This window comes from Maniola jurtina, chromosome 19, assembly GCF_905333055.1.
Source record: "Maniola jurtina chromosome 19, ilManJurt1.1, whole genome shotgun sequence".
NCBI lineage: Eukaryota > Metazoa > Arthropoda > Insecta > Lepidoptera > Nymphalidae > Maniola > Maniola jurtina.
Window position 1 is genome coordinate 5,054,178 of NC_060047.1, and position 15,782 is coordinate 5,069,959.

General features: G+C 37.4%; 1 protein-coding gene across 5 annotated transcripts in view; it reads right to left on the reverse strand.

Annotated features, from left to right (window-relative positions):
- The window catches only part of LOC123875174 (homeobox protein prospero), a 147,834-nt gene that overhangs the window by 87,065 nt on the left and 44,987 nt on the right, over positions 1 to 15,782 (reverse strand). For all 5 annotated transcript variants that reach the window (XM_045920858.1, XM_045920859.1, XM_045920860.1 and 2 more), the window contains one exon: positions 15,238 to 15,297. The gene's annotated coding sequence lies outside the window, so the exon portion shown is untranslated. The remainder of the gene's footprint in view (positions 1 to 15,237; positions 15,298 to 15,782) is intronic.

A 15,782-nucleotide genomic window follows, 5' to 3' on the forward strand; every position in this document is an offset into this window, starting at 1 on the left:
TAGACTTTTACAAGTTCTTTCGAATCGTCAAAAGCATCTACCACTGGTTCGGAATGCCTTTCCTACCGAGAAGAACCAGCAAGAAACTCGGCATGAATGAACTCGGAATGAACATGATAAACATCAATATTAGGTTTGTTTCAGTCTTACTTAAGTTTTAAATAGATATACCAGAAAATACCTATCCCATGTATTATTAAATTTAAAATTTAAAAATATAACCAAGTTGTTAATAACAAAAAATTAAATTAAAAATTTAAAAAACCCCCGACACATAAACCTCTAAAAATTAAAAAAATAATAGGTAAGTATGTATGGGCCCTTTAAGAATAGTATAAATAGTAAAGTTTTTATCCAAGCGCTCGTTGCGCCAGGGGACCGCTACCTATCGTAAACTATGAAAGTCATCTGTTGTAGAAAGAATAGTCTTTAGCGGTCCCCCGACGCAACGAACGCTTGGATAAAAACTTTACTATTTATACTATTCTTAAAGGGCCCATACATACTTACCTATTATTTTTTTAATTTTTAGAGGTTTATGTGTCGGGGGTTTTTTAAATTTTTAATTTAATTTTTATTTCACGCTTTTTAAACTTTTATTAATAAATTACCGTTTATTTGTGCCATTCTAAAACCCAATTTCTATAATAATATAAATCCAATAAGGCAGCTAATACCTCTTCAAAAGTAACATCAATGTTATGTTAATTATACGTTAAATGAAATATTTTTGACCGAACATCACTAAATCAAGAATTATCTGAATGACTCACATAGTTTAACACGACCAAAACGAAATATCTGTTTCTAACATGTCGTTGCTTTAAAAATGTACCCATTTTACGTAGTCGTATAATAGTTCGCTTTTTTTAAGATATACGATTAAATTGAAATCGACTTTCACCCGATGAAATAAGGAATAAAGTGGCTTGTATGTCATTTTGTTTGTTATTGCATGTCAAATTTTTATTTGACATAACTTTCAAAAACCGGTCAAGTGCGAGTCTGCCTCACACATGAAGAGTTCCGTACAAGTTTTTTTTTATGTAATGACAATTCAGTTGTCGGATTTTTCTGTTTACTTGGGCCACAGGAGTAGAGTGCTTGGGCTATAAGATATTGCTACCTGCCTTTCATGATTCTACGTAAACGGGAAGTACCCAATTTATAAGTTTTGATTCTCTTGAAAGATGACACACAGACAGACAACGAAGTGGTGAAGGAAAACATCGTCAGGAAACCTGCATGCTTAAGAGTTGGCCATAATGCTCCCTCAAAGGTGCATGAGGTCTGCCAATACGTGCTTGGCCAGTGTGGTAGCTTCTCATTCTGAGAGGAGACTTGTGCTCAGTAGTGAGCCGGCGATGGGTTGATCCTGATGATGATGAATTTTAAACGTATTTTGTCAAAGTAAATAAGCTTAGTTCAAGCAGATATAAAATATAAAGAAGGTGCGCCTAATGCATCATCCAAACCTGCGCGACAAAGCGACTACGATGCGGGAACCTCAGCCGCGCGGAGGGTCATCGCCTCCTACGATATTTAATGGTGCCATGCACACCTACGCGACTACATCTTTTTTTTTCTACAGATACCTACTGAACCCTAAAAATAGTTTGACTATGGTTTGGGTTTGGGTTGATTGTTCGTGGCCTTTGGTTGACTGTTGGATATTATAATTGAATTGATGTTTTCTCGTTTAACTGTGATTATAATATTTTATAAATTAGAAACTCCGCGCCTACGATCCAAAGTATCGGAGTTTTCCAAAACATTATTTTCAAATAAATAATTATGTATCTAAGCAACGTCCATCTTGACAGCTTGACATTTGCCAATTGACATAATATTATGAACCTCTGTTACAATAGTGAAAGATCCCAGGGCCACCAGCCGTCACGTATTTTCTGACGAACGAAATGTGGACGATTGAGTAGTGTTAGTATGTACTAAGAACGCATGCCTACAGACCTGCTAGCTTGCTTAGACGGCCACTTTTCAGGTATCAGGTAATCAAGGTACATAAAAACATTACTTACCTCATGTAAATTCTCCAATTTTTTTAATTTTTAGCTGATTTTTTTTTTATATTAATAATTAATTGACATAAGTAAACTATAAGAGAGTGAGAGAGAAGTCAATATATCCTAATACATGTCTTACTCAGTCTCATGCGCGTAGATAATGATGCCCTCGCGCTCAAACCCACAGAGGCATTAAAATTGAATTTAGGGGATAATTGGATCTGGATCGGTCTGTCTTCTTGTAAAAGGTTTTAAAATAGTTGTCTGGTGGACATATATAAAAATGGAGCATCAGAATTTACGTGCAGTTAAGTAATTACTTATTTTGGGAGCTTTAAAGCGTCTGCAAAGCAATACGGCCGACGCGGGAAGTGTCTGGAAGTATTGGCGACATATTTTTAAGGATATTGCCTAAAATATACGTAAAAATCAGTTTGGAGAATTTACGTGAGGTAAGTAATGGTTTTATGTACCTTGATTATCAGATACCTGAAAATTGGCCGTCTAAGCAAGCTAGCACGTAGACTAGGCATGCTTTCTTAGTACTTACTAACACTACTCAATCGTACATATTTCCTGTGTCAGAAAATACGTAACCTCTGGTGGTCCTGGGATAAAAGTAATAAGAAAACCAGAAAAGAGCTGATAACTTCCAAACGGCTGAACCAATTTTTTTGGATTATAGCTAAGAACACTCTCGATCAAGCCACCTTTCAAACAAAAAAAACTAAATTAAAATCGGTTCATTCGTTTAGGCGCTACGAGGCCACAGACAGATACACAGATACACCGATACACAGATACACAGATACACAGATACACAGATACACAGATACACAGATACACAGATACACAGATACACAGATACACAGATACACAGATACACAGATACACACGTCAAACTTATAACACCCCTCTTTTTGGGTCGGGGGTTAAAAATGAAACAAAGGCTCAAGAAATGTATAGGTTTCAATCAATCAAATTTTAACTATTGCAAAGGATTTTTGTAAACACGAATGATTTGACTTTTTCTGATTTCTTCAAACACTATCATATTACTAACTATATTAAATTCAAGAACCTAACCGCAACCGAACAAAAGAAAAAAGTTGTAAAAAATGAAAGAAACGCGAAGCAAGCTCAAGAACTGTATCAATTAACCCGTGCAAAGCGTTTGAGCAAACATGAATATTATATCGCGAGTCTTTCGTTTTGTCTTGCGCGATTTCTTCCCGTTTTACATCCTTTGTGGTTGGCGAAGGACTATTGTTCGAGCCTCACGGGCGAGTCTTGAGAGCAAACAGGTCAGGCTTTGTCTCAGCGCCATTGTTTCACTAGGCCAATATTCCCATGGGACCGCCTCATCTGCGGCAATTGTTATTTTATTGTAGGAACTTTATTACAATTAACCTAGTGTAACTGAAACTATGGGATTGATTTTCGAATGGCTGCGATTTGCAGAGCGAAAAACTGTATTATTTTAAGCCTTGGCTTGGCATATTCATTTTAATTTCGATCGTGTGGTACTCAATTTAAATATGGATGATCAGCTAAACAGCCAAACGGTAAGGAACCGGCCAAACGGCAAGGAAACGGCTAAAGCCCAAAAATCCCTCAGTTTCGATGACTAAGTTAGGCCAACCTTAAATTTAATCACACCACAACGGAGCAACGGTTCTACATGATTTTTGCATGAATTAACATTAACCTGGAGAGTGACATAGGTTACTTTTATCCCGGAAAATCTAAAGTTCTTACTAGATTTTTAAAGGTCCATCCGTTTAACCAATTGGGGTGAAATTGGGTAGGTACCGAGATAGCTTCCATCCCGGGGCTACTTGCGTAGGCTAAATGCATAGCGTCAGTAAGTTCTAACAAAGCGTATTGCGTAAGAGAAATAACTACTTTACAGGAGAGTAATAAAACTGTAAAAAATATTCGTTAACAAACCTTGATGTATAACGTCTTGAATAACTCAAAATTAAAAAAAACCCCCGACATAAAAACCTCTATAAGAAAACCAGAAAGAGCTGATAACTTTCGAATGGCTGAACCGATTTTTTTCGATTATACCTAAGAACACTCTCGATCAAGTCATCTTACAAATAAAAGAAACTAAATTAAAATCAGTTCATTAGTTTAGGAGCTAGGATCACAGACAGATACACAGATAGGGTACACACGTCAAACTTATAACACCCCTCTTTTTGCGTCGGGGGTTAAAAAGGATTTAAAATGAAGTTGTTGACGAAATAAAAGACTGATTAGTCGAATGAAAGCGGGTGAACTACCTTCATCGAGAAAACCCGTCAAAATAGACTCACGCACTGTTAGAACTTCACTGACGATAGATCTCTTTTTATCTGGGGAAATCATAAAATTCTCACGAGATTTTTAAAAATCTCTCCACACGGGCGAAGCCGCGGGCACTATCTGGCAGATAATTTATAGATGTGATCCATTGGTTCACGATATACATGAGATTATCGTGCGTTTCTTATGTAAACCACAGATAGGCATCTAAACCACAGATAGGCATCTCGTAAGCGGATTGGCGTGCGTGCGTATCGTTAGGGCGCTCACAAGCGTCATATTGTAACGCGTATGACGTAGTAAAATGACTAGACCGGAACATAGAGTTGGAATGTTATCGACAGGGTTTTATATTACACTAGCTTATGGTGGATGCGACGGGTCTGCCCGCGAAATTCAAATTTAATTTAGTTTTTCGCAATTCGTAAACTAATACGACAAAGTAGGCTTATGGCACTTTAATTGCGCCAATGGCGCAGTATCAACCTCACAGGTTTATATAAAATCTTTACTTGAAAGGGTCCAGTTTAAGAAATAAGCTATAGTATGGACTATAACTCACAAATTAGTCGATACTAGAGCTAATTTTTTACTTGTGCTATAAGACCTACCTACCTGCCAAACTTCATGAATCATGATTCTAGGTCAACAGGGAGTACCCTACAGGTTTATTGACAGACAGACAGACAGACAACAAAGTGATCCTATACGGGTTCCGTTTTTCCTTTTGAGGTACGGAACTCTAAAAATGATGAATATATATACATGTCGGCTTCGAATATATATTTTCTTGATAAAAAAAACTTTTATATTTTTTAACCTGCCCATTCTATTTGTTACTAAGTCGTGGTCATTGCCTTAGTTTTGTTCGTAATGATATCTTTCAACGGACTAGCAAGCTGTCGCGTGGCATACTGGTCGCTACGCATCTGGCGTTATACTGTTCTAACTTCTAATTAGGTATGAAATAATAATATACCTTTGTAGACATGACATTACTTTGTTGTTTGTTGTAAGTATACCAATCCATATCCATACCAATATTATAAATACGAAAGTGTGTCTGTATGTCTGTCTGTCTCTCGGTCTGCTAGCATTTCACGGCCCATCCGTTGAACCGATACGTACTCGTATTTGACGAAATTTTTGTCGGTAGTCCCCCACTGACCGCTAATTTATTTATATTAATTAAAAAGGTGCCAAAATTTGTGCCTAGCTCTTTTATAATTATTTTCTCCGAAGCTTTCCTCTTATAGTAGTAATATTGTACCTTTAATTTCCTCATAACTATAGACATTGGTAAAATCCTCTTTTCAGTAATTGAATAATTTTGGCTGATTTTCCTTACCCAATTAAAATGTTTTCCTCATTAGTGGTCCTATCTTTTCTCGAAGTGCAACAAAATGTATTTTAGAAATTAAGGAAAATCAATGTAATAAGGGGTAATTTAGGAGTGTATTCAAAATACATAGATATATAATATATAGTTCCCTTCGCATTTGAATACGACCAAATACTTAGGCAATGATGTATGCTTCTGAGGATCTTGAGGCCGTGAGCGATTTCCTTTTTTTATTATTTCTGAATCTTGGTGGTCTGAAGGCTCTTTTACCATAGGTTTTACGCTGGAGCAACATAATGCAACAATACGGCATGCCGTTACAAATCGAACATGAATAAATTGTGCATTTAAACAGCATGTAGAAGTAGCCATTGTATGCCGAGACAACCAGCATGCTGCAGATTTGGATTTTTGGAATAATACTATCGTATGACGGCATGCTGACAATTTTTGCTATATTTTAAACTACATATTATGCGGCCTTATGTCATGCCGTATGCGGAAATGTTGCTTTGGCGTAAATGAATAAAATAATCCTTTACCATGTATGCGTCAATAATCCTTTACCATCAATATGCGTCAATTAAGTTTCTAATTAATACGAATGATATCCGAATAATTAAAATATCTCTTTCTTCGTTTATTTCCATACTAGCTGATGCCCGCGACTTCGTTCGCGTCGATGTAGGTTTTTTAAAATTCCCGTGGGAACTCTTTGATTTTCCGGGATAAAAAATAGCCTATGTGCTAATCCAGGGTATAATCTATCTCCATTTTAAATTTCAGCCCAATCCATCCAGTAGTTTTTGCGTGAAGGAGTAACAAACATACACACACACACACATACAAACTTTCTCCTTTATAATATTAGTGTGATGAAGTGTGATGTTTTATGCGTTCAAACACATATGGAATGACGCGATGGTTTTAAAGTATTTCTGAACCTATTGTATTTATTGGAAGGTAGAATGAGAGAACTTTATTTCTTGGACTTTTGGTTTACAGTAATGGGTTTTAGGTCTAAAGCACACACGATACATTTAGTGTCGGCTATCAACGATTTCATGACTGAAACACTGCATAGCGTTTTGCTGACTAACTGCAAACGATTGTGGCATCAAACTATGGCATGTTTAGAATCTAAATTTTAAATCTAATTTTTATTTCTTATTTTATATTTGCCCTCTGTAATAATATGGGTACGATTTGCTTGAAATAAAGCATATTTATTTATTTAATTTTTTAGAAATTGAGATTTGCGACTGGTTCGCTGTATGGCGTTTTAGTGATTTTCTACCTTTGAGTATCATACTGAATATTGTCGGTCTAAAACAGTAATGGATCATTTCTAAATTTACTGTTTTGAGTAAGTATAGGTACCTAATTGTGGATCAAAGTTTATAGAAATTGTAGAATGTTAATTTAGTTAGCATTATGAGTTTTTTTTTCTTTAGTAATATGCATGTTTGTAACAGTTTTATCTGGTGCTACTAATATTTAGGTGGCATTTTTTAGTAATCCATAAATACCTGATTTTTTAGATTTTCCGATCCGTCGACCGGCAATATAAGCGGAATGAAACTTGCATTCGCTGATTTGACTTTAAATATTTTAGAAGCTTTAACAACTCGAACGTAGTCTCTAGTTTCCGAAAAGCAATCGAGCGTACTATCGCATGTGGTTTGGCCCTTAGAGTAAATTGTCTACGTCACTACCTACTTCGTATTCTGATGCATCCAATTAAACAAAGCGTCTTAAAGGAAACCAATTCGATTCCGAATTTCGGAAACAACCCCGTCATGCTGGCGAAAGGAATGATTAGACAAGTTTCAATTTCTTGGGTTGATTAGTTTTGAGTTTTTGTAGCGCACTTCCGGGTCGCACGCACGACCAGTTTTCTAGAAATTGATATTCGGGCTCTTAGGTGGCCATTAGAGCGTCTGTCTTCCGGTTATCGGGAGTTAGTGGCGCGTGCGTCCCGCGACTAATAGCTTCATTTGTGACGATAATTCGTGATGATTGAAGTATATCGGGTGATAGATGGAATTTTAGACACGAGTCGTTCCGCGTGGTCGCTAATAGAAATATATCAGGTGTTATTAGTCATTACAAATTGTTTGTTCTAACGTAACGCAAACAGGCAGTGGCAATGCGTCGCAATCACGCCGTCGCGTAAACAAAATCAGATAAAACTCATCATTTTACGCCTAAACGAGTTATCTAGCGAATTTTGGGTCGCGCCGCGTCCCGGTGCGTCCGCTTGTTCAAACAAAATACCGACCAATCACGATTTTGTGAATTTGAAATTTGTTAAAGCCCAGTACAGAAAACCAATACTGCGTACATTGTAGGTGCCCGTAGGTACGTAAAACTACGCACAGGCTAAGCAAACTCGCGCCTGTGTTGGGCACCCGCACGCGCGCCAATTCGTATAGACAGACACTCACACAATGCGATACTGCAAATGGGCTAGTCGAATGTATTCGTTCGCCCGCCGGCCGCTGGGGTGGGGAAGGGGGAAGATGCGTTTTTGTGCACAACTCTCCGCTTTAGCTACATTTACGGGTAAAATATAAGTGCGTAACCAATACATCCTTAATAAGGTGCGTCTGTGTGCGCGTTTTTCACGTCACGCGACATCTAGCCCCGAATTCGAGTTTTAATGGCCCTTGTTCGAACGTAAAAAAATACAGCATATTCGCCTTTTTTTGTGAGCGTAGGAAATAGTAGTGTAGGTTATAGGCATGTCGATTTTTGGGTGGAACAAATGTTGGTATAGGTAGACGTTGATTGGCCGGGACGCTGTCGGGAGCGCCGCTGGGGCCTACCGGTCGCCAAACAAAAGGAGTGTTTTATTAGTGACATCAACAGACTAAGTAGGCAAGTCCATCGGCCCCCGAGTTAGACACACCTGACTGGCGGCGATCACAGCCCGGTTCACACTTCTTTCAGGGTCCCGAACCGGCCGAATGGAAAGCTACATGAAAGGATCCGTTTACTTCGTAACTAAGAAAAAAACAAAAAGGAGCACTCGAGCCGAGCGCTTTCAGTTTTGTTGACTTTAGTCAGTCAAAATTAACCGCAAATATAGTCAAATCTTAGACGCTTATTGGTACACCGCCATTTCCTTCTATGTTTAATAATTTTTTTCTAAAAAACAAAAGCATTCATGCAAATTCAACACAGAGTAACATATCGTGTCTTCCTGTTTTTCGTAGAAGGTAATATTGTGACAAGGTACGTTTACGTAATCACATCCTTACCTATTTGCAAATCTGTGTATTGCTATGAGTGTATACAACTCCTAGATAAATGTTACATCATTAAATTAAACTCTACAAGCAACTAATCAACAATTTACAAACAATAGCCAATAGAAATGTACCCAATATCGAAGTCAAACGAACCTCTAACTTGACATGCCGACCGCCGAATTCATTACCCCACGCGTTGAGCACTCTTTAATTAGCTAACTAACCTCACATCAATGCCACCGATTTATTTAGATTAGCTTTCCTACCATAATACCATTTCCTAGGGCAACGTACAAAAGCAGACCGGGCGATGTCCACTCCTCTTACGGCACGAATTTTCACGCACACTACGAGAGGTTTTACCGTACATCGGGGCTTGTATAAAATTTATGGCGCACACTTTTGCAGCTATAGCATAGATCTGTGGGGGTACTGACTACTGGTCAGCCATTTCGCGTCGACTAGATTTACAACCTCGTGCGTACCAACGCCAAGATTGGATAAGTCTGTCAAATGTGTTCATGCTATTGTGGTCCCTAGATTTAATTATTACGGCCTGTATTTGTGTAAATTATACAAAACGTTTGTTTGCTGTGCGGGGCCGTGCGCGTGACGGCTCTAATTGATGGCCGTGTCACCGGATGGTTCATCTATTTTATAAACCATTTCTATTACCGGACCACGAGACGCCCTGAGGGTCTCTACATCATCGTTGATACCAAGTAGCGGGAGTGCTCATGCTCTCTTTGGGCTCAAAGATATCCTGTCAAGACAATAGACATGTCATAAAACTGAAAAAAAAAGGAATTTCACTCGAAGGTTTTCCGTGAACTGGAAATTAGAAAATACACTATGCAACGTTTATTTTCTTTTATCAACTTAAAATTATCATCATCATCCTCGCCTCGCCTCTTAGCACATGTCTCCTTTCAGAACAAGAAGGGAGAAGCAATTAGGCTATAGTCCACTACGCTGGCCAGTTGGGGTTTGACCTTCACGCACCTATTGAGAACATTATTGACAACTTTCAGGTACGCAGGTTTCCCTGCGATGTTTTTTTTACCGTTAAAAAAAACATCTTGAAATTGTACTTTGTTATTTTTACTTACATTAAACATAACTTTCTAGGTACTTAGGTATCAACGTAATTATGTACTACTACCACGTCTGACGTCACGTATCACTTTGACTGAGTTTTTTTATATGCAAAACCGAGTAAAGCTATACTTTACTTACGTCTGTGAAGAATGATTAGGTAAGCTTTAATTTGGTAGGTACGGCCAAAATTCGATCCAAAAGCCAAAACTAATGCCAAAAGCTATATATTTTTTGACAAATAATGTCTTGTCGATAACTTGTTCAGTCTTGTAAAATACAAGATTGAAGGACTTATTCATCGAACATCGATTAATCATTCATCGAACAATATTTTTAAGTCTAAATAATAATAAAAAACGTACTTCGCGTAGACTATTGAATTCCTGTAAGTACTTATCTATGAGAATATGCCAATTAATCAGCCACGTCTCACGTATTGAAAGGCATTTCAGTTCCGGCCTTTAGTGCAAATAAATGTACCTACTTGTACGAGTACGTAAAATATAGGTACCTACTTTTAGATGGCAGATGCAAAGTCCGAGTAATATCTGCAAAAAAACTATCTGTATGTAGCGAAAGGGTCAATAATATCTCTCTTAAGCATCGGTTAAAAACGCCTCCCGCACTTGGGGGGCATTATTTCAAAATGTACGTTAGGTGGAGGGGAGGCCGGGGAGGCCGGGTCAGTCGGCTGTTTGTCTATTGCCGCGTTTTCCCATTCACCGGGTGAATTTTCCGAAGCCCATTGCGCTTACCCCCTTCTTTCCCCCCTTTCAGCAGCCTCTCTGTATTTTTATTAAAGGAATTATACCGTCTGAATAAGTGCTTATATACTTATATTGATTAGTATGCAATCAGGAGTGAGTTGCGAAATGTTGGAGTTATTTCATAGAAAATTTTGTAAAATTATGTAAATCTCTGTTGATGTTAGATAAACTGTAATAATTTATCTCTGATTAGCTCTTTCGTCTATAGAGATGAGAGAGATGATAATGAATGATGATGAACACATAGGTATTAGAACTAGGTATATAATTAAACATTTAATGTTTAAACTGACTGACTGACAGACCTATCAACGTACAGTTCAAACCTTTGTGTTTAGAAGTAGATTCTAATTAACGACCTAACAAAGGACATTAAGGATCTTTAAAATACCTAAAACCACGCGTACTTATCTAATCGCGGGAAAAAGCTTAGATTTACACTTTAGTTTAGAGATTGTGTTAGAGTGAACTAGAGTGAGGGAGCTATCGGTTTGATCAAATGGTGGTTATGGTGGCTATGGTGGCTATGGTGGCTATGGTAGCTATGATGGCTACGGTGACGTAAAATCAAAGGAAAATATGGCCAATTTATGGCTACCTGCGTCAAATGTACTAACATTTAACGCCTACCAGTGGCGTCGAAGCCTCTACGTGTTGTTAGAAGCTGTTCCCTAACTGAGGGTACAACTGAATTAACCACTCTGTCTGTTTAACTCTGTACCTATATTACCTATAATTACTAGATAATGCTCGAGTTTTAATCCGCGTGGACTTAGGTTTTTAAAAATCCCATATGAACTCTTTGATTTCACGGGATAAAAAGTTGCTTATGTCGTTTCCGGGATGCAAGCTACCTCTGTACCAAAATTCATATAAATCGGTTAAACAGATGGGGGGCCTTAAGAATCCCGTAGGAACTCTTTGATTTTCCAGAACAAAAAGTAAAAGTCTATGTCTTTCCCCGTGATGTAAGCTATCTCTGCACCGAATTCTATCAAAAACGGTAAAACTTTTGGGCCGTGAAAAGCCAGCAAACAGACAGACAGACACACTTTTCCATTTATAATATTAGTATGGCTTACAACACAGCTTGCGTTGTCGACGTGCCTTCGTAAAACGCGAAAACTGCTGACGAAAATGTCGCTATATGCGAAGGCTCTAAATGTTAAAAATGTATCAAGCCTTCACGACAGGTAGAGTTCGAAACAACCCCCAGTTTCTATTTAAGGCCATATTCCCCTTTAGCCTGATTGATCAACTCTACAGACACGTCGCTAATAGGAGAAAAGTTACTAGTAGAGCACACAAAATTTCCCTGCTTTTAGCTTGCCAACAAAACACTAATCGAGAGTCCGCCGAATAACTATCTACTCGGAGGCTTCGTTTTGTTAAGCCTTTAGTAAACACAAGTTGTAGGTAAATAATCCCTACTAATTATTATTTTAAGGTAGTTATGTCAGTTACAGGGGTGTTTTTATGTAAGAAAATACCAACCTCATAAATTTAAAATAAAAAACTTTACAAAATAACATTATTAAGGTTTTATTAGGGTTCAAAACGTCCGTCCGTCCGTCGTGTCTGTCAAGAAAACCTATAGGGTACTTCCCGTTGACCTAGAATCAATAAAGGCAGGTAGGTAGCTCTTATAGCACAAGTAAAGGAATAAATCCGAAAATCTTGAATTTTTAGTTACATCCTTAAAAAAACGTGTTTAAATTTTCAAAGTAAGATAACTATACCAAATGGGGTATCATATGAAAGGGCTTTACCTGTACATTCTAAAACAGATTTTTATTTATTTTTATGCATGATAGTTTTAGATTTATCTTGCAAAATGTCGAAAAAATACCCGAGTACGGAATCCTCGGTGCGCGAGTCTGACTCGCACTTGGCCGGTTTTTTTTTCCTGAGTACTATACTTATAAGGTACCTACTAATATATAACGAGGAAGAAATTGCGGGCAAAAGCTAGTATACAATACCTATAAGTCTAACTAAAATGCATTCATGAATTCAACACCTTGTATAGAATATGGATCAAGAAAATTCGCATTTCCTTTTGTGAAATACCAGCTCGAATTCACGTAACGGCTATGCATTGATATCAGATAACATCGCTTTTGGCGTTCGATATTCAAAACTGCGTTGTTCTTGATTAATGTTCTGCTTTATAGCTTTATGTTTGTATTTCCGAACACCGTGTTTGAAAATTATCTTTCGTTAATCGATTTTCGAATTTGGAACGATGCATGTAAAATTGGCTGGGTCTTTTAACACCAACACAGAATAAAACTTAAAGTAGAAGCTATACTTAGATGATGATAATATAATCTATTATAACCATTGATGTCGGAGGAATATAAGTACTCGTAGGTAGATTAGTATAGACATTTTTTTGCTGATTTTATCAGGGCTCTCTCCGTCACTCGTTTCATACAATCGTAGTTCCAATTTTATTTGAATATTAAGCAACTAAAGTCCATGAAATTTTGCAGACATATTCTAGAAACTAATATCTGTGTCTGTGGTGTTTTAGATTTTTCTATAAATATGTAGTTTTAAAATTACAGGGGCTCAAAGATTTGTATGAAAATTTTTAAGACCGCGTAACTTTCAAACCGAATATTTTAACAGAAATCTGGAAAACCACAGACATAGATATTAGTTTCTAGAATATGTCTGCAAAATTTCATGGACTTTGGTTGCTTAATATTCAAATGAAATTGGAACTACGATTGTATGAAATGAGTGACGGAGAGAGCCCTCTTAACCGTGCTAGAAAGAACTATGCTGTGCCGAGTTTACACAATTATATATAAAAAATTCCGTTGTCATGTTTGGCAAAAATTATTGTATTGCCATCGTTAGTTTGCCTATAGATGTCTGGAGTGGTAAAAAGGTTTTAATCTACAATGCAGATTCTTATACGTAGTGTTGGCGCAACTTTATATTTTAATGAAAAAATTAAAAGTAGCTTAGAAAAGCTTCTTCCGAAATAATTATCACACTAATACTATAAAGGAGAATGTTTGTATGTGTGTGTGTGTGTGTGTGTGTGTGTGTGTGTGTGTGTGTGTGTGTGTGTGTGTGTGTGTGTGTGTGTGTGTGTGTGTGTGTGTGTGTGTGTATGTTTGTTACTCCTTCACGCAAAAACTACTGGACGGATTTGGCTGAAATTTGGAATGGAGATAGATAATATCCTGGATTAGCACATAGGCTACTTTTTATCCCGGAAAATCAAAGAGTTCCCACGGGATTTCGAAAAACCTAAATCCACGCGGGCGAAGTCGCGGGCATCGGCTAGTCTCATATAAAAGTTAAAATAGCCTTCATTTTTAAAAATCATATCACGAAAGACGAAATAAGTAGATAGGCACGACGTAAAATGCACTTTTTTTCGCCGAGCTCCGCGAATAGTTATAAAATTGAATTGTCAACCCTTTTATTACTTCGATGCAGGTTCGTCTGATTATTTGAAAATTCATGCGATGTCCACCCCTGTCAGCCTGCAGACAAAATACGGTTGTGCAAAATCCTGTCGGTTTTATTCCGGCGCTGAACCGGCGTGCACTGGCTATCTAGGGTTGACACCTTCGCACATATCGATTTTTTTTGTACCTACCTAACGTAAATTGGGCTTGCGTTTGACTACAATTGAGTATGCTTGGTGAAAGTATGATAGGTCTAGGTTAAAGTGCGTTTGTCTAGAAGGTACCTTTTTATTTATTTTTACCTTGGAATTACTTATATGTAGGTACTTACCTAAGTTATACGTGACTGGAAATGACGATGTTTGTACCAGCAGTTCGTATTAAAAACGTTAAACTAAATCGTTTCGTATTGCAGTTAATTTGATGTCAACCACGTATGTACAAGGAAGTTTGTGGCTTCTAGCTTGTCATTATTTTGTATTTAATATGATGTAGGTGGAATTGATGCTCTTTATCATAATATAAGACAATTAAGAGGTGATTTTCAGAAACTCCTCCGACCAAAGCCAATACGTAAGTATCTACGTAAAGCGTAAGCGATACGTAAGCCAAGATTTGAGTGAACACAATTTTCTGTGATTGATTTATTTGGTAGGTACAAATTCAGAGAAATTAACAAATTACTAAAACGATGAGTGGCAACCCTATTTTAGTACATAGCAAATAGACTGTAGATAGCTGAATAGCTTACAGGCGAGGCATGTGTTAAAACTAGATAGTGTTATGATAATAAATAAACTTTTTCTATGAAAATTTTTGTTTGTAGCGCTCATTTTTATCTATTACAAAAGTAATGGTGTTTTCTGCTGAATTTACCAAATTAGCCTTTTTTTTTGTTTTGGAAAGTTGCTGGTAAACCCTACTTTAGGGTATAATATATATATAATATATAAATAAATTAACACCTATAGCAAATAGTTAAACTAATACAAAATTCTCATTTCTCACCATTAATATGATTTTGAGGTACTATCCAACGAGAAAAATGCCCGTGGCCTGTTGGTGGATCTGAAACAAACACATACTTTGATTAAATATCGAATTGAGGATTTCTTTCTTTTTACATGACTGCCCAAAAAATTAGCGTTATGTTTTCAGGTATCATGTACAGTACGCGACAAGTCGAGATGGCAATCGTGGAGGGGACGCTACACACCCGCACAGCCCCCGTGCTAACCAGGTGTCGGACGGCGCGGGTAACGTGCGGGCAGGCGGGGTATCCCACCGTCTCATACCCCGATTGCCATCTCGATTTGTCGCATACTATAGGCAGGTGGGTTTTTATTCCACCATAACGTCTAAATGCCTGAACAGATTCAAATGTATGGGGTATCGTTAGAATCCTTAGATCATCCTGAGTGATACTGGCTAATTTTTTTTTTAAATTCAACATGACAGGATAGAGGTTTAATTTAAAAAAGTACGTCAAATTACGTCAAATGCTTGTGACGTATCTATGTATTTCATAAAAGGTCCCTTAAGTAGCAAGCAAT